The sequence below is a fragment of the Meleagris gallopavo genome, chromosome 3, assembly GCF_905368555.1.
Source record: "Meleagris gallopavo chromosome 3, MGAL_WU_HG_1.1, whole genome shotgun sequence".
Lineage (NCBI taxonomy): Eukaryota > Metazoa > Chordata > Aves > Galliformes > Phasianidae > Meleagris > Meleagris gallopavo.
The window spans coordinates 6978374-6996898 of record NC_139406.1 but is presented as its reverse complement, the minus strand read 5'-3'; the positions used below and the strand labels follow the sequence as shown (position 1 = coordinate 6996898).

Sequence of the window (18525 nt, the reverse complement as noted above, 5' to 3'; positions counted from 1 at the left end):
CACCAAGCGGCCAGGCCTGGCCCAGGCATGCACCCATTGCTCACAACAACCAAACACTGGTGTACGATCAACAGTCTGGGCTGAAACCAGGACATGGGGAGGGAGCAGTGCAGTGCTGAACTCAAGTCGTGGCAAATAATTGTATGCATTGTGATACATGGGATAAACTCAGTCCTGTGAACAGCGAAAAGTACACTGCCATGCTTTCCATTCTGATAAAGAAATTGTAGAACAGATTTCAAGATAACTGAAAAAATAATTGATTTTTGGATATACTTGTGATTCCATTTTCAGTTGACGTAATTACCTGCAAATTTTCAAATGGAGTGTAGAGAGTTGCAATCAGATATTCAACTCCAGTATCTGATCACATCTCTTTACCTGACTTCTATAAGCCCTTTCTTACCAGAGAAATACCCTCTGCTTCACAACCATACCTTTTTCATGTCATCGCTCTTTGGTACTACTTATATTTGTGAGGAGCTGTTTTTGAGGATGAAATACAGAAAGAGTAAAATTTCATCAGAAATTTCTGAAAACACCTTGAGAGCTCACTAAGAATGGCTGCCACTGCCACTGAACCAGCCTGATGGGTCAGTTTCACAAAAACAAAGTCACAGATCCCACTAGTTTTATGGTTCTGTAGCCCTCTTTTTTTTGTTTGCTTTAATTTCAAAAATAAGTTTTGTTACTTAGATACATTAGCTATATTATATATTTTATGAGGGCTGCTCTGTAAGTAATGCCCCCTGTTTTATTATGCTGGCCCACAACATCAGAGGCGGTGGTATAGCAGTAGGAGTTGAACCTCCCTGACAATATCCCATTACATTTTGTTGCCATACATTGAATTCCTCCTTGCGGAAAAAATGGCACCCATTGACATTCACTGACACTTGCTAACTGTTGATGGAGACCAAAGACTGGATGTGGGCACAGTGAGGCAGTACTGGTGTGTTTCAGCAGTGGCGACAATGACAGCAGGCCACCTCTGCTGATGGAGATTGTTATGAGCATGGCATGCATGCTCTTGTTCATTGCTAGAGAAAATGCATAGCTAATGGTGGTGACTATGTTAAAAAACACTGAGAATCTGCTCTATCAAATAATCTTATTGTGCTCATTGTGTCTGTTGTAGTTTCCATTGAAATAAATGTGAGGCATTATTTTTGGTGCAACCCACGTATATGCGGCCCAAGACAATTCTTCTTCAATCAGTGCGGCCCAGGGAAGACAAAAGGTTGTACACCCACACTCTAGAAGCTGATGTGCTCTCATGAAAAATCTAACTTCCTTCTCCAGTGACATTAGATTGAAGCCCTCTGACAAATTCCTAACCAGCTGGAGTGGGTACTGATTTATTTATTTATTTATTTTAAATCACTTTTACAACACTGCAACTTGTTTGAATATCTCAACTTGATGCTAACATGAGGTCCCTGTTCTTAAAAGCACTACTGGGACTTGAGAGATGTAATTCTATTCCTTGCTTTGCTATTCTCTTGCAGCATCGCTTCAAATCTCTGTGCCCCATTTTCGCTTTGACCCATTGCTTCTCTACTCTGTAAAAATTCTTTGGATTTGGATTTTTATTAATTTATTTTATTAGAAAATCAGAATTTATCTCACATGGGTCTTTATTTGAGTTGCTGTAATGCAAGTAAGATTCAATTAGTGAAGAATTTTTGGTAGTTATTTTGAGGTAACCCACCAGCAGCCATTTAGCCACTTACAGTAGCAAAGTCTTTGGATGAATTAACAGACCAGATGAACAGATACAGCTCCTGCACTTGTAACAAAAGTCATTCATTCTTTCCAGAAAATTACTGTACCATGTTACAGATTGTTGGAAGGATGCTGTCTATTGGCATTTTCTTTCTGCTACAGAAGAGTTGCACGTCACCCTTAGGTGAACTGAAGAATCCTACAGGATAGCAAATTGATCAGGAATGCTCTCAGACTGAATGAATCTTTGCGTTCAGGGGGTTTCTGTTCAAGAAGCTGGAAATACATTTGCCTTTTTTAATTTCTCTTCTAATGTAGATGCTGCTGCAAGCTTGTTGAAGCAAATTTCTGGGAAAAAATTCTGATCTGGTGAAGATGAAGAGTTGCACAATAGCAGCTATACCTGCCATGCTTCTAATGAGGCTCGTGTCTCTCCTCCCAGTCAAAAGCAAGTGGCTAGAGAACGGAATAGGAAGGGTAACATGAGCATGGTAACGCACCTTCAAATGATCTCCAATGGCTCCATTTCTCACCTTGGCCACAGGGTGTATCTGGGTTGTGGGCACTGGGCATAGCTCCACTACTGCAGGGACACATCTGCATGAAGGTGGCAATTGGCGAGATGTGAGCTTCCAGAGCTGAGCTTCATCTAACTGCGACGTGCTGTCTTTTCTGTAATCCTGTCTGATCACTCAAACCAGCCTACATTCTTCCATAGCTATTTTAATTTTTAATTCAATATAGCACTGGATATCATCTGGTTTTGCTAGTTGTTCTTTTTGGTAAGCAGTGTTTAATGATTTCCCCCTTCATAGCAGAAGCTTGACTGTTATAGGACTTGGTCTCTATTAGATGTTGATTTGGACTTTCTCTGAACTTGGTTCAGTGTCCCTTGAATTGCGGGAGATAAAAGCTACCTCCAACATAAGGCACAGAAAAGTACAGTGTGTAGGTGCAGTCCCACACATCTCTTTCCTTGGTATGTGCAGCCTAGCTGTGATGCTGAAGAAACCTGTTCCAAAGGGCTCCTCATGTTGTTCAATATTAATGTCAAGTCATAACACCTCTACCCAGGCTTCCTGTTGAGCCTGAGTGCCTCTACTGACAGCCTGCTGCTCTTGCTCCAGGCCCCTTGCTTTCACGCATTCAGATGCTTTTATTTTCTGTGGCTGAACATAATGGAGCTCCCTTGATTCAAATGACAAGATAGGTTAGAAAAATAATATTGCACTGCTATGAAGATTTCTTGTATTCCACTGTGATGACGAGATTATTGCCCCCACTCCCTTAAACGTAAACTTTTTCTCCTCCATCACCAAAGAAACCCTGACACCCTCCAAACTATCAGTGCAGAAATTGAAACTGTCAAAGGCAATGCTCCTTCCCTAGGTAGCATCTTTTGTGTTGATTAATGAGCTTTTTGAGGACCTTATTGCTACAGCAGTAGAACTGCTTGGTGGCCTGTGTGGCACAAATAAAGTGGGACTAAAATTGTGACGGCAGAAGTTGAAAGAAATACAGTTACTGGGTGTTTGTTAATTCCATCTTTGCAGGAGGCTAGCAGCTGCTTTTCTTTTCTTCTTTAACAGATGGAGTGATTTCTCATGTAGTGTTACAGTAATGACCAACATGACACAGAAGGAAAATTCTGTGACAATATGGTGAGCAAGATCTTATTGACAGCTCCACTTGGTTGTAATTTGTAAGCTCTATATTGTACCTCTACTCTTTTTTCTTCCCCTTCCCTCCCAAATGCTGCCTGTTTTCTGCCATATAGAATTAGATTTCAAGCTGTCTGAAACAGTTAAAAGATTTCTAGCTAAAAGTTCTTCAAAATCTTTACCAGAATTTATAGCCAGTTGTAAGTTAAAAAAAAATCAAATAGCACTGTGTTATGGAGTGATGGTCCAAAACTTATCCTCTATTTCATTTTGCTGTTGAGATGGCTGCCTTGATTTCTCCTACAGGTGCTCATGTCCTGTCATGGATAGGAGTCAACCTCTTTCCTGCAGGCAGTCTAACTCTCTTATGGAGGCGGTGCTGCCATGACCCAGTAGAACACCAGCCATGTGTTGTGAGCTGTGTGGGCCATGAGCAACCAGAAAAGAGTGCTTGCGCCCAGCACCATAACTAAGCAGATGGTAGAGGCTGGAAAGAAGTGCAGAGAGACAATTATTAACCAAAATCTGCTGCTTCCCTTTCACAGAGGGAATCAGAAAATTTCACCATCAATTCATAGAGACGAAAATCCAATGGGAGAACACCACACAGAGCTCATCTTTTGCAAGATGGTAAATTCTGCATTACTATGTGTATTTAACTGTATGTGTAAGGTAAAGATCTTTCAACACCCTCCTAAACTTCTCTATAATTTGTATGGAGAATATATCACAAGGCAATATATATATGGGAGAGCTGGGATGCTGTTCTATTCTTGCTTTGAGTTAATCAAGTTTGAAACTTGAGAACAAAGAGAAAGAGAAAGTGAATGTTGGTCAGCTTGAATGTTGCAAATAGCATTCCAGAAATGCTTTTTAATGGAGAACATTACAAAATAATGAGGATGCCAACAGTCTGTGGATGATGAGGAAGGCCAACAGAATGATCCAGTGGATTCAGAACATATTGGGCTGGTGAAGAGGACAGGTGGAGCTTATGTGCTGTAGTCCTGACATTTGCAGCTTCAGTCTGAGTATCTTTACTGCTTCTGAGAAGTATGGATGAACAAATTCTGCTCTTGGAAATGGTTCCCTAAGAAACAGACCCAATGGCTGGTTTCCTTGCTTGCTACCAAATGCCAGTTGCTCTTCCAGTCCTTTATACACTGCATACATTGCAAAGCACAGCCATTTCTTTATTAGAGGGAAAAACACCCCTAAGAGAGAGATTTTCATTTACAGCCCATAAATGAAACTTAGTCTTTGCTGTATCCTGCAGAACGATATTAACAGACTGTTTTAATCTCTGCAGTGGTTTTACCTTTAATTTTTGGAATTGGTCTAAACTTGTGATATTATTTTTAAATTGTTAGAATAGGGAGGATTAGCCTGATTCTATATTTCACATTAAGTGCCTTTTAAAATTTCTCCAAGTGAAGGGCTACCAGCCTGCTGCTCAGTGACTAATAAATTTGATTCATCCTCACTCCCCACAGGGTTATCCTCCTTCTTACTAATGTTTGACATTTTACGTTTTAATTAAAATCACCCTACAAGCAGCAAACCGCTAAGAGAATGACAGATATTCTTACTGCAACAAGATATAAGTAAAAGGGCAATTCACTAACTATATCTTCAATAGTGAGTGGCTGTTACTTGTGCTCAACATGACTACTATGTGATATGATGTATAGGAGAAAAAGCAAAAGATTTTATTGTCCAGCGGGTTTCCAATCTAAAAAGACACTATCATTTAATGTCTGCGTGTCAGGAGTGACCGGGACTCAGGAGTGATGCTGCTTGGTTAGTGCTGTACAGACACAAGATAGGTAGTAACCTAAGAGAAGGGAAGGATGGCAACAAGGAGATGTGAAATTCTGTGCAATTGCCATGCAAATGCTGTAAAATTGTGTAGCAGCGGACTCCTGGCTATCCCAGCCATCACTGAGGGGCTGGTTTTTATGTGGGCCTCCCTTTCGAGGGAAACAGATACGGGAAGGATCTGTGGACAGGTTTACAGAGGGTTTTTGTGTACGGGCCTGTACTAGTGAACATGGGAAAATAGCAGCACAAGAAGGTGAAGAATAGACAGAAAAACTAGTGTCAGCGACTGGAAAGAGACTGTTGGCAGGACTTCAGTCAGGAAGGTGTAGCAGGTACGTGAAGGTGTGAGGCATATAAAGTGGGAGGCCAGCATTACAATGTGCTTAGAAAGAAAAGGAGATGAAGCTAGCAGAACAGATGGATACCCTTTGCAGGGGTGACTTTGTAGGCCCTGTGACAGGCAGTAAGAGAGGCCTGGAAAAAATCAATTGTTTGAATAGAACAAAGGAGAAATGAAAATACAGCAATGGAAATGTTTTTACTGATCTGCACTTAAGGGCGAGGAAAGATAATCCACTGCACTGCACATGCCCTCTGAGGTACAGAGCCTGATGACAAGACGGTGGTGAGAAAGGGACAAGGACAGGTGTGGGCAGAGGGACATGCCAGTGCTGTAAGTATACTGAGAAACTGGTGCCCGATCTTCTAGGTAAGAGAAGAAAAGACATTGATCTGCTAGTTTGGGAATGGCATCAAACCCAGAACAAGACCCTCTGCTTTCATTTCCTATGGAGATCTCTGAAAACAGTTATGGAACTGCTTGTGACAAGCTTGCCTCTTTCAGATGACAATGACTGGATGTGTGTGATGTAGAAATGTCATTTTCCTTTCCCCATGCTGTCTAAGAACACGTGGCTGTGTTCTCAGAAGGTGGTGACACAGGCCTATGTCTCAAACAATGAAGCATCATCTTCACTGGCCGGCCTCACTCCATCTGAAAAACAGCAACAAAAAATATTTTTCTCATATATATTGTGCCTGCTCTCGTTGACGATTTTATTTTAAATGACTTTAGAAAATAAAATGTGCAGGGAAACTTGCAAAATCCTGCAAGTTACAGGCTTGCCCACACTTTTCTGAACTATGATACAAACCCCAAAGGAATAGTGGAGAAATGACAATTTCCTGTTATATGTTGTTCTTACTGCCCTTAGGAGATGAACAGTGTGAAATATGTGACTTCTGAACAGAAATATACCTTATAGAGGGGATGAAGGCTTAGATATATCAATATGAATAAATGGGAAGGAGAGAAAGACAGACAGAAAGGTTTTGTATTCCCAGCTCATTCCTCCTCCTTTCAGGGACAGAAAAGTCAGGGAAGCATGGTAGTTCCTCTTAAGCAGCTTAAATGATCTGCATTTCAACAGTACCGTATATAGACAAAGAGGGACTAACTGGTCTCCAGGTGCTCCAGGGAGACAGTTGGATTTGGTTTGCTGAAGTAGCTGGTAGATAAAAACAACTCTGTAGCATGTCTGTTGGTGGTAAGAGCTCCATGAATAAAAGGTGTCTGTTGTCAGAAATAGTCTTTGTGTCTCCCCATGGCTTGATGCTCTGGGAAGGAATTTATGAGAGCTGTCTTCTTCTATTCGGACATCTAAATTTTGTGTTTGCACTTTTGTCGGTCCTGGTAGAACCAAAAGGACTTCTTAAAAAGGGCACCTGTGTGCAGTCATGACAAAAAGGATTCTGTCAATTTTCAGAAGCAAGTTTCATTCAAGAGGGTTTTTGTATCAAAATTACAAGGGAGCACGGATGCTTGAATGCAAATACACATGTGAAAATAGGAATCCTGCATCATTCTGCAGGAAAACAGGTACAACACCGCAAGTTCCTAACATCCACCAGCCATCCCTCAGGCATATCTGTCAAGGGTTTGTCTATACAGGGATTCAGAGGGAAACAAATTCAAACTCGCTAAATGGCCTGAATTTAAAGTGGATTGATTAAATTGCATTAAATCCCTGTGTAGATCTTCTTGTTCAGAATTAAAGTGAAGTGAGATAAGACTTATAAAGGCCAACTTAATTCTGAAGCTGACTACATACCTAAGATTTAATACATTTTAGCTAATCCATTTTAGCAGCTCTTTCAGATTAGCCATACTCAATGTTCTTCTTTGGGAAGAGAACAAGACACAAAAGGATGCTAGGCTCAGTAGTGCAATGTTTGTAAACATCCAGTGCTGTTGTTCATAAGGCAAACAATTTCCATCTCACTGAAAAGATGCACACAGACCTACCTGAGCTGGTGCAATTGGAGGGGCAGTGGTTCTGGGAAGGGCTGACCAAGGGCATCCCTACTTTCTGAAGGAAGATCCTCTGGGAGATGGCACAGCATGGCAGTAAAGCCTTGGCTAACCTGACAGGAGGAGGGATTTTGATTGTTAATGAAATGTCTGTACTAGCAAAAGGCATCCTCCTAACACAGGCATGAAGTTGGCTGATACCTGCACCTGCTCGTGTGTGTGAGCAGCAGAGGCAGGACGTACTGTGAATGTTCATGGTTCCTCATCTACCTGGGCTGAATCATTTTTGGGCCAAATCCTGCCTGTACTCCTATGCATAAACCAACTGAACAAACACCGTGCAGCTCCTCATAGTCTCTTCTTCAGTTAAATGGACAAAAGCTGGAGTTTAAGCTTTGTTATTGATTTTAAGAAATATATTGAAAACAATAACTTACAAGAAAATGGGAGATCATGAATAAATAATAAGGTGCATAGGTGTACAGGGAAAATACAGCAGTTCATAAATATAGTTAAGAACACAGTCGTACAGTAAAAGGAAGGGTATAAAAATGTAGATGACTAAAGCAATATGTGTGCAAAGGAATAATAATCTACCATGCATTAAAATATGCAAGTACTGGGGACTAAATTGCTTTTACTACTCTATACATTTTTTTAAAGTACCTAGAGGCCTTCAGGTATGAGTGCTAAAATAAAAATATTATTATTATGGATTTTGGGGGCCAGATGAGTTGGAACTTAAGGATGTCCCCTGTGCCTTAGGTCTGTTTCATCTGGTTAAATGTGTTGGGCTAGATTTTTCCCTGGTCTGCCATATCTACTGTTGAAAGCACTTTTGAGAAGTACATATTAAAGCTATATCTAAAGAAGCACTTAATTCTGAACAGGCACTCAAAGCAAGGCAATAAAATCAAGGATTTTCTCTCAGGTCAGTTTAGTTTTGGGTGAGGGAAGCAATTCCTCCATCACATCGGTCCAGTGAATCTGAAACAACAGTGCGTGAAAAATATCATGGCAAAATAATGTCTCCATGTGGGAGAAGTTCTAATGCTAATCACTGACTGGGCTGCCACTCAGCATTTGCTTGTAGATTTTGTCCTAATTTTTTCATTGATTATTATTCTTCCCCACTGTCTGCTAATGTAACCTTTCTCCCTGTTTTGCAGGAAAATTTGAGGCCAGCATTTTTGCTGCATTACCAAATTCATGCAAGAAAATTCTTCATTGGGACGCCTGCACGCGGTATCCTACAACATCCGCCATAATCTCCATGCTGATCTGCCACAGCTGGTTTGGGGAACACTCTGCAATGAGAGTAGGGTTTCTTCAGAGCAAGGAGAGGAGCAGATGAGCTAACACCACTCACTGCCTTCCCATCCCAGACTGCCCTGGCATGAAGATGGAGAACCACTGCCTGTCCCTGGGGGATCCCAGCCCATGCAGTATGTTCCCTGCCATCCTTGTGGGCAGTGGTGTGTTTTCCAAGAGCAGGGGCACCAGGAGAAACCTCTGTCCAGGTTCAGCTGCTCTGTGCCCTTGGTGGCTCCTGATATTAAAGCCTGCCTTTCTGCTCCAATTTCTGTTCTGCAAAAGAGCAAGGGTTGTTTCACCCATCAGCCAGACAGGCTGTAAAGGCTGGAAGGTAATGCACTTTGAGTGAGAGAAATCGTATAGGCATCTTGATTTGCAGGGCCTCATGCTGGTTGTGAAGCACTGAGAGCTGCCCGCCACCTCCCCCAGGTCACACCTACAAACATCCACATGAGGAACTGCCACAGCTGGAGCACTGCTGATAGAAGAAAAATCAGTATGGCCTGATTTTTCCCACCTTCGCTGTTTCAAGGGATTAGTTTTGCTACCTCCTTGTTGCAGAGGGCACGTCCCAGCTGCCCTCTGGGCTTGCTGCAGCCACTGCGAATTGGATTGGGGAGCTGGCTTGTGGTAGAGAGCAAAAGTTTACATTTGTCAGTGCAAAGCGAGGAAGCATGGGATTGTAGAACACTGGGTGCTGCCATATAAGCACCATAGCCCCAAGTCTAATGGGTAATAGAATCATTAATTCTGCTGATTAACTTGGCCTTAGGGTTCATGGAAATGACATCCACTTCCTTTCTTTTTTTTTCTTTATTCTTTTCTCTTTCTTTCTATTTTATTTTATTTTTTAAAGCTCAAACCAGGGAATGAGGGAGCATTAAAAAAAAAAAAAAAAGCTAATTAGAGAGAAATCAGGAGAAAAGAAGCAGGGAGAAAAGAGAGACAGTCTGAGCATTAATGAGACTGATTTGGGAAGAGGATGTGACAAGCTCTTCAAAAGCATTATTGTCAAATGTGTCACTGTTTCATAGATGGCTAGCACTACCTTTGAGCTTCACGCTGATAGTTAATGATTTGAAACTATAAAAAGATTGAAAAGGTAAAAGGGAAAATGTCAGACTCAACTGGATTTTAATGAGGGCCCCCCCTTCCCACTTTTCTCTTTTTCCATGTGAAGCAGCCTTGGAAAGTACAAAAAACTTTCCCCCTTCCCAATTTGCACTCTCAAGGCAAAAACTGCTTGCAAAGGCAAAGGGAAAGCCCAGAGGTCCACCCATCTTGCTCTGTCCACCATCCATCTTCTCTTCACCAAGCCATCAGCTTCCCCATCCACTGCCAAGCAGCAGTGGGTTGCGGCGGTACAGGCACAGGGCTGACAAAAATAAGCCAAGATTGATGAAGGAGACAGCTATAGCTCTTGTTTGTTTTTTTGTGACGTGCTGAGCAGAAGCAGTCTTCACACTGTGAAATGTAACAAAGAAATCTAAAGTGATTATGCAGGTTCATTTGTCAGTATCAGTGCTCCAGCTATTGCTGTGTGCGACAATGAGATGACAAGGCATTTATTGCTGATGGTTGGTTATTAGCCGCATTATAGGAAACATTAGCACAATCTAGGATACATAGACCAGGGAGACAATAGCTTTCTGGGCTCCAAACTCAGCAGGGTAGCCTTGTCATTAAATTTGGTAGTGCCAATTTAATTTTTTTAAATAAATTGAAAGGAAACTTTGAAAACAAAATCTGTAACCCTGCATTTACCTTAAGACTGATCAGCGTGTTTTCTTTGGGTTCTACATTTTGTATCAAAAAGTCTGTGCTACCCAGCGGGCCAACCATTCTGCTACCAAGAGAGGAGCATCTGAAAAGCTTAACGATGCTCTGGGGCCTGGCCAACCCCATCACTGCTGTCCAGCCCTGACCTCTGCAGTGCAGAAGGAGGGAACTTTTTGCAGCCAGTCAGTACTGAAATTTGCAGTAGAAACAGAAACTCTGCTGGTGACCCCTTCCTTTCGAAGAAGGCTTTTCTTATCTAATTCATTTACATATTGACTCAGTGAGCAATATACTCCATTTCTTTTTTTTTTTTTTTTCCTGAAGTTCAGCTTATATTGTGCTACCCTCAGATTTTCGGAATGCCCAGGATTTTGGCAGTGACAGCACTTAAATAAACTGTAACAGTTGTCCTGGGAAAGTCGGAGGTTTTGACAGCTGCATAAGGGATCATGGGACTTCAGCCCATAAAATACCAGTGCAAAGGGAATTATAATATTTTTGAAAAGCACTATCATTTAATATCATTGTAAATAGCAGCAGGAGCTGGATTAGAACAAATTCAGGCCAATCCAAGTATCTTTGAATCCAAAAGCGAAATGTTGTTGGTGTCATTGCCAGATCTGGGTGAATCAGAAGGGGAAAAAAAGAATTTTAGAAAAATTATTTTAGTGTTGTGAAATTTGTCATATTCTTTGCCCAATATGCTGTCTGCCTAGCAGTGAATTTCATCTAAATTGTTTGTTTTGGCTTCATTAACAATAGTGGTAACCCAAAGAGATTCGATCAGATTCAGACTTTAAGATCTGTAAGATCTGTAAGTCAGATCATAAATTCTGTAGTGTTTTTGAGATTAAAAATATCAATAAAACCCAGTCATTTTCCTTTAAACTACACTGACCAAATGTGAGCGTCTGACAAAGAACCTGTTGTAAACTCTTTTAAATTTACTGAACAAGATGATTTTGCTGTTCGTTAGAGACACTATACCACACAATCTACCTCTGTCCAGCAATTAATTTTGCCCTGAAGTACCAAACCAATTCTGTTTCCCAAAATTTCTGCATCACAGTGCCCTTTCCTCATTATTTTTGCTTGTGTTAATTCTTCCTTCTCTTAACCTCCAGCTTCTACTTAAAATCCTATGATTTCAGTGAAACCAGAAAATCCAGGGAGCTGGTGGCACTGTGTGTCTCTTTGGTTTCAATGAAAGAATGTGTGTCTGCTGAGCTAGGGTCCCTTGAAAACAGAAATATCCCCCACAGGATGGACAGATAATAACATCTGTGGTCCAGCTTCCAAAGAGAGTCCATCTTTTGTAAGAAAAACAGCAAAGAATTACATTTGATCATATTCCAACTATCATACCTCCATGAGAGGTTTTTAAAGGTTTCTAGCTGGTAGATTTGAATCTGTGATGGAAATCCAGAATCAAATAAGGATTTATTGAGGCCACAAAGCTTGAAACTTGTCACAGAAGAGGCATCTGAACTCACAGAAAAGAAAGCAATCTCTATCTGAGAGCACACAGGCATTTCTGATCCCTGATGAGCAGGGTCTGATGAATCAGCATTTCAGCTAGTGATTTAATGCAGCATTTGGCAGCTAAGCTAAAAAAATGCCCTTTGGCGTGAACTTTGCTTCTGAGATACACAAAGCATATCTATAACGTGGGAAGGTTTTTGAAGTTATAATGGAGGCTGGTTTAATTTGAGGCAGGCTCATTAAAGAACATGGCTTAAAAACAGAGATTTTGTTCCTTCTAGCTTCATTGTGCTTCATGCTAAGCTTAGCAAAGCAAAGCAAAGCAAAGCAAAAAAAAAAAAAAAAAAGCAAAAAAAAAATTCAGAAGGTATCTATACTGTAAGATAAAATGCAGCAAAGAGATAAAATGCAGCCACTATGGCTGGGTCAGATCAGATCAAGGTTGCAACTAGGATTCCCACCCACAGTGTCAACTGGAGCTAGAGGTATTAACAAGTATGTTAAGATGATGAATCAGGATCTGCTTTTCATTTAAACCAAGAACTTTCAAATAGTTTGCTATTAAATATCATTTGGTGGCAATAGAGTTTTTGTTGTCTGAAATGGAAACAGTGGAAAACAGCATAAGCAGGCAGTCAGCAAGGCTGAGTTGGTCTCACCTCTGATAACAACCATTTTGTGCAGCCAGGCACACAGCTTAGTCTCTGTAAAAACTGAGCACTGCTTCCAGTCTCTTTTCCTATGGTCTTGATAAGGAACTTCAAGTCTGGCTTTATATGTAAATTGCAGCAAAAGTAATGCCTCCTGTTTATTTCCATGGAAACTACAACAGACACAGAGAGCACAATAGCACTGTTTGCTAGAGCAAAGTCTCAACTGCAAAACATTATTTTCAACACAGTCACCTCCATTAGCTATGTACTTTCACCAGCCATGAATAAGAGCCTGCGTGCCGTGCTTGTAACAACCTGCAGCAGCAGAGGTGACCCACTGTCACTGTTGCCAGCATTGAAATGCACCATCACTGGCACACTGTGCTTACATCCACTGTTTGGTCACTATCAGTGTTCAGCAAACATCAATGATTGTCAATGGGCGTGTAATATTTTCCACATGGAGGAATTCACTTCTACCCCTTTGCTTCACTTTCACTTCACATCAGACACGATTTTGCCCCTCTTCTGCCATCTGTCACACAGCAACAAAATGTAATGGAATATTGGTGGGAAAGTTTAACCCCTACTGCTTTATCACCAACATCTGCCTCTGATATTGTGGGTCAATATAATAAAATAGGGGGCATTACTTTTGGAGAGCCCTTATATATGCTAACTGTGCAGCAAGCATTATTATTTGTATTTAAACCGAGACTAAAATGTTACGCCAAGACTTAGACCTCAGCGCTACCAGAATTTGGAAGTAGGAGTGGAAAATAGCTGATTGCACACCGATAGAAAGTGGAACTTCAGAAGAAATATCATTATTTTCACTGTGTGATACTAAATTTGCAAAGAGTACTGACCAGCTGTCCATTACAAAGACGACATGGGTACTTCAGACAAAAGTTTTATTACTCCTAACAATTAATAGTTTACTCACTGCTTGTGTGTGACTGAGCCTCTGAAGGTCTGCTAAGACCAGGGTGCAGCAAAACCAACATTCTAAGAGTTCATAACCTAAACGCCCCATAGAGCTGGGAAAAAAGCCATCTCATATAAGCACTGCAGTGCAAACATCCAGACTGGAAGCTGTCAAAGAGGTCTTTCTGGGTGGCAGGGACTGCCCAAGTGGCTTCAGCAATCCCTGAGCTAGGATCAAGGTTAACTTCTCTTTCCAACACATTCAGTAATGTTCAAAGCTGGCCCTGGGTGTTTGTGGCCTGCAGATGAAAGCAAGGTTCGTTGCAGCAGTGTTCCTCAGGGTGACCTGTGCAGCTTTGCTTTTAAAGGTTAGGTGGTGAAAACACTGCTCTGCTGCCTGTTGGAGTGAGGTTTTAGCTATAAGGTCACTTTGTTTTTCACGCTCTTGGAAATGTTACCTCCACCCGTCACAGGGAATGTAAATCAAGTGAAAAAACACCCAGCAGGGTTAGCGGGGTAACACTAAATCAACACCAGCTGCAACAGCTAGGGTTGAATGTAAAATTTACAGTGAGGCATATGTCTATTGCTGCTGAACGTTTAACACTCTTTTCAATTAAAACATGCAGAGACTGAGTTGATTTTTAATGGTCCAAAGAAAAGCAAACTTGAAGGCCAAACTCATCCCAGTTTTCTGTTGCGTGTTCATGGTGTATCTAAATCAAGTGTGTCTTGCAGGCTGGATGAGGATAGGGAGGAGGGCAAACTTTCCTTTCAGCAGTTTGAAAGAACTGCTGACTAAAATCTGCATCTATCATCTTGTTACTGAAAAGTATAAGTAAAAGGTGAGAGAAAATTGTGCCTGATATGGGACGTTTAGTTGACAGACAGCTCATTGTAACAGATGTGACTCCTTTTAAATAGCGCCGTAAATGGGATCCCAGAAAGACAAGGACAAAGGCGAGGAGAGAGCACTTAGACTAATTAGACAGAGAAATCTATTTCCTTTTTAACTGAACGCTCCTCTAAATGTGCAGAGATTTCCATGTTAGAAAGTGCAAGCAAAGGATGGAGGCTACAGATATCAGTTCATAATCTGCAAGGCATGGAATAACAATGGTTCCCATTTTTCAAGTACTGGTCTTCAGTAGTTTGTTAAGACTGCTTGTCAACTCCTCACTGAAGTACCTGCAGATTAATGGCATGGCTAAAAACCTTTTCATCCGTTGGTGGGGGAGTCTATAAAGAAAGCAAGGAATGGCCTCAGAATTTGTCCTCTCTTAGAAATTAACCAAGTAAAGGCTTGGTGGCCCAGAATTTTGATTACTCCAAACCTACATGATAAGTTAGAATAAAGGTAAAAGACAGAAATGGTGCTATGGTTTCTATAGGAATTAGCACTCCATGCTCAAAGTGCCTTTCTGTCTGTTCTTTATGTTGGCCACAAGACAATAAAGGCAGGATCCCTCTCACTTAGCTCCAGCTCTTTCAGTATCATTCATTCATTTTTACCATTATAAATACATATTAAACCAAGGTTTTCCAGAATCCTACAACAGTTTGCCTTTAGAGATGGGCATCTCCAAAATTTTTGTTTGTCACAGAATCACAGAATTGTAGGATTTGGAAAGGATCTCCAGAGATCATCTAATCTACCCCCTGTGCTAAAGCAGGTTCCCTATAACAGGTCACACATGTAGGTGTCCAGGCAGTTCTTCAGTATCTCCAGAGATGGAGCCTTCACAACCACTCTGTGCAGCCTGTTCCAGCACGCTGTCACTCTGACAGCAAAGAAGTTACTCCTTGTATTAGGATGGAACTTCCTGGGTTTCAGTTTCTGCCCATTGCTTCTTGTTCCACTGTTGCTGGCCACCAAAAAAGGGTCTGCCCCCATCAACTGGACTCCCACACTTCAGGTACTTAATAGGATCTCCTCTCAGTCTTCTCTTCTCCAGACTGAAGAGCCCCAGGTCTCTCAATACAGGAGATGCTCCAGGTCCCTAATCATCTTTGCGCCCCTCTGTTGGATTCTCTTTAGAATATCCCTGTTCTTTTTGAACTGGGGAGCCCAAAACTGAATACAGTACACCAGATGTGGCCTGACCAGGGCAGAGTAGAGGGGGAGGATCACCAAAGAACATGTCTGAGAAGGGCATCTCTAGAGGGCAATTCTGTCAAACAATGAATTCCTACTGACTTCAGAGGGCACGGCAACAGGTTCGGCCTAGACATTTTTCTACACAAATAGATTTAGTGATTTTACCATAAATGGCTTACCACCAGAAATTATATATATATATATTTCACCAGAGATTTGTGCATTTGCTAATTTTTGATCTTTTTCTCTGTTCTACATAAAACTAAAGGAGGGGAATTGAGAAAAAGAAATTGAAGGAAATGGAGAATGATAAATTAATTTTTGTTGTTCATTTTTGTGCTGAGGAGCCAGCCAATATTTAGTGCCCTGGACATTATGTAGGGTAAAAGCAACAGAATTGAGCATGTTTAGTGCAATTCTTTTTTTAGTGCATTTTTATAAATAAGCTGTTCTGAAATCTTGGAAACTGGGAGAGTCAAAGGGATGGCAAACATTTATTAGTTCCCACCTGCTCCAGCAGCTTTTCCCTGACCTCCTTGAGAGCCTTTATTTGCAGTCATGTTACAGTGCTTATTCAGACCATGTGTTTGCCAGCATTTTTTTTTTTTTTTGCACCTCAACTTTAAGTTGCATGCGTTAGGAGGGCAGTAGTAGTGAAGACAGAGCAACATGGATTTCAGAGAGCTGTAGAAGCAGAACATGATCCCATGGTCTGTGGGTCATCTTTAGTCTGGTTGCTGCCACCTATAGCACGGGCTGCAGTATTTTCACTGCTCTAGCACACGCCAGCAGCACTGACCAGGATGGATAAAATAACATTAGCAGAGACTAGATAAAGCTAGATAAAAGAGAGAGAAGCAAAGAGAAATAGAAAGTAAATGCACTCTCCAAGGACAAAAAGGCTGAACTACTCCTTATCTCCTTACCACATCCAGCTCCTCTATAAAGAAGTCAGAGTGGGAGCAGAGAACAACGAGCTCTGCTCCTTCCTACATCTCCAAATATAGGGAAATGTGTAGGATAGGAATGTTGTTTTAGGAAGGATTTGGTTCTTCTGTGCTGTGCTCCTTTGAACAAAAGGTGCATTTCATCCACTGGAGGGAGAGAGCAAAACCCTTTGCCAGTATGGTAACAGGCAGCTTTCTAGACAGTCTGAAGAATAACGCAGTGTCTTAGTGACAGAGCCAAACAAATGCTTGTTTGAGTGTAAGTGCTCCCAGACTCTTGCCAGTGATGCTTAACAGGCAAATTGCTTAACAATTACAGGAGGGGTTCTGCAACTGGGATCTATGCAGGTGCAGGCTCCTGGTTGTAGGCCAGGCTAATTTTGCAATGCCAGTGGCTAAAATCACTTTAAAGGAAAAACATGATGGAACTGTATTTTGTTTCTCTGTGCTTGTGTGCATGTGTTTGTATACACATGCCTAGAAATGTGTGTGGGCATGCCTAGACGTAAATACAGGCATGTCTGAACTGCGCTTTGGCAGTATTTGGAGCAGCACGAAAGTATTGCTGGGGTGGGAAAGATTAACCTCAGTGGACCACGCTGAGTTTGATGAGTCTGAAATAAAACAGAGCCACCCCCAACACTGCAGATTAACAGTACGTGAAGTAATGAAATAGTGGACTTTAGAAACTCAACAAAGTTGTTTTGTGTTTTCAAATAGCAGGGGATAACATGGGTACAAAGCATATTGCAAGCATAAGCTGGGCATGGGCCAGGATAACATTCTCAGCTGGACTTCTCCCTGCGTCTGGACAGGGTGGTGAACACAGGGTAATGTTTTCCAGATCTAGCAGCCTGTGGACTTCATTGGCTTACACAGACACAGAATAGGAAATGTGCAGTTATTTATATCCAGATTTGATCAGAGACTGTCTTAACTGAGGTGTTAGGAGAAATAACTGTAGAATAGATCATGGTGTCCTGTGTTTTGCTCCTATGTAAAAAGCCACCTTGCTTTCTCTGTCAGCTGTAGTATCTGGCTAATTAGAAGCAGTATCTGTCAAATAATTGGTTATGCACATTTTGATTAATTTCCTGAGATAATTCCACTCTTGTGCTGCTTCTCAATCTCTCTGTGATTTCTTTATTTTCTCATTTGAGTAGAACTTGCAGTTAATTAGACTCCAAAATCTTGCAAACAGCTTTGCAAATATATGCAGTAAGGTTTATTTCCTTAAATTTCTGAAATAGCAGTACAAGCAACACATGGTATTTTCAAAATGTATCTCATAAGTTATATAGCATAATGATGATTTACTGTAAATGAAAAAAATATGGTAGATCATCTTTTCAGAAAGTTTAGTTATGAAGTGAAGAACTGTGCTAGCTCATTAATGTGGTGAGCCTGCTTTGCTGAAAGCAGGTTAAAGTTGTGAAAGGCATTTTTGGTGAGATGAAGCATTTTGAAACATGTGGTTTCTTCATCTCTCTGTGGCCTCGTTAATTGCATTTGATTTTATTTTATTTTTTTAAAGTTAACATGCAGAATTTTCAAATTGTGAATCTGGCATTCCTGTCAGACAGTGATGAAAATATATTCAAAAATAAAAACAAACAAACAAAGCAAAACAAAAAGATCTCCTAGGTTTTAAAAAGAATTTTCTCCAGTCAGGAGACTGAGTGAAAAAAAAGGAAAAACATGTGGAGAAAATCAAGGAAAACCCTTCCTCGTCTTTCCTATGGCTGTGGGTTCAGTAGTACTTGCACGGCTCACATGGACAGATATAGGGCTGCAATAGTCTCAGGTG

At 41.1% G+C, this 18525-nt stretch overlaps 1 long non-coding RNA gene across 1 annotated transcript in view; it reads left to right on the top strand.

Moving 5' to 3' along the window:
* LOC146544584 (uncharacterized) overlaps positions 1-18352 on the top strand; it is a 76572-nt gene extending 58220 nt beyond the window's left edge. The window contains exon 4 of the long non-coding RNA XR_014882271.1: positions 8688-18352. This is a non-coding gene — a long non-coding RNA (uncharacterized LOC146544584). The remainder of the gene's footprint in view (positions 1-8687) is intronic.
* Positions 18353-18525: the final 173 nt, after the last annotated feature.